Here is a 1,207-nt window from a genome sequence, read left to right on the forward strand (position 1 = left end):
TGGGGGGGTGCGGGGGGGGCGAAGAGGGAGGGGGAGAGGGGGATTCTCCTCTCAAGGTTCTGTGATCTGTGAGACAATAATTTTTAACAACTGTGTTTGTTTTGCTCATTTGCAGAGTAATTAACGACTCTATTCCTTTGGTTCTTTCTTATTATTCATGAGGGTCGTTCTCTGCTAATGTGCTTCACTGTTTTTATTCTCAAATGAGTCAAACAATCTAATGACTTTAATTGAAACACTTCAACTTCTAATATCTAATATTTTATATTTTATTCTTAATCTTCCACTGCGTTATACTTTTACAGGCGGGGGTGAAGGGGTGAGGAGGGGGGGTGGGGGGTGTAACATCCTGACAGTATCACAGGCCACATATGGACCATTCACACTCAGATTCACACCTCGGCCGATTTCGAGTGAACAGTTACCTTTAGTGGAGGACTGAGATTATTCCGGTGACTCTTCCTGTCAGGAACTCCAGGAGCCTCACAGCTGGATCCAGAGCCTGGAGATGAGACGCCGCGGAGAACTCCCGGGCTTCTCCTACAGCCCACGCATCACAGATGAGGAGGTCCAGCAGCAGATCAGTCAAAGCAGCGGTCCCCATGGCGACCTGCTCACTCCACTCCAAAGACGAGTCAGCCTGGGACATGGACCTTGAAGACCGTCCTGCGGGGAAGTGTACCAGGTGGTGAGGACAACATCAAAGAATGGACTCAAGTGACACTCGACGTGAGAGAGAGAGAGAGAGAGAGAGAGCTGGTCAGCAGATCATGCAAAGACGAGTCCCCGGGACATGGACCTTGAAGACCGTCCTGCGATCATCTGTGGGGCCCCAGAGGCCCTCTGGGATTACGGGGATAGGATTGAATTACACCAATCCTGTGAGTATTGGGAGAAAGTCGAAGGAAGAAAGTTTTTGAAAGAACATGAACCTCTAGAGACACGTCTATTCTATTTTATTTTATTCTGTTCTGTTTTTCCTTGTGTGGGATCAATAATGTTCAATCTAATCTGATCTAATCTAATCCGATCTGATCTAACATAATATAAACAAATCCAAATCTAATCCAACCTAATCTAGTATAACATAATCTAAACAAAACCTAATCTATTCTAATCTAATCGGAACTGATCTAATCTAATTTAATCTGATCCAGTCTAACATAATCTAAAGAAATGCTAATCTAATCTAATCTAATCTGATCTA

Source organism: Cynoglossus semilaevis, chromosome 13, assembly GCF_000523025.1.
Source record: "Cynoglossus semilaevis isolate Cse_v1.0 chromosome 13, Cse_v1.0, whole genome shotgun sequence".
Lineage (NCBI taxonomy): Eukaryota > Metazoa > Chordata > Actinopteri > Pleuronectiformes > Cynoglossidae > Cynoglossus > Cynoglossus semilaevis.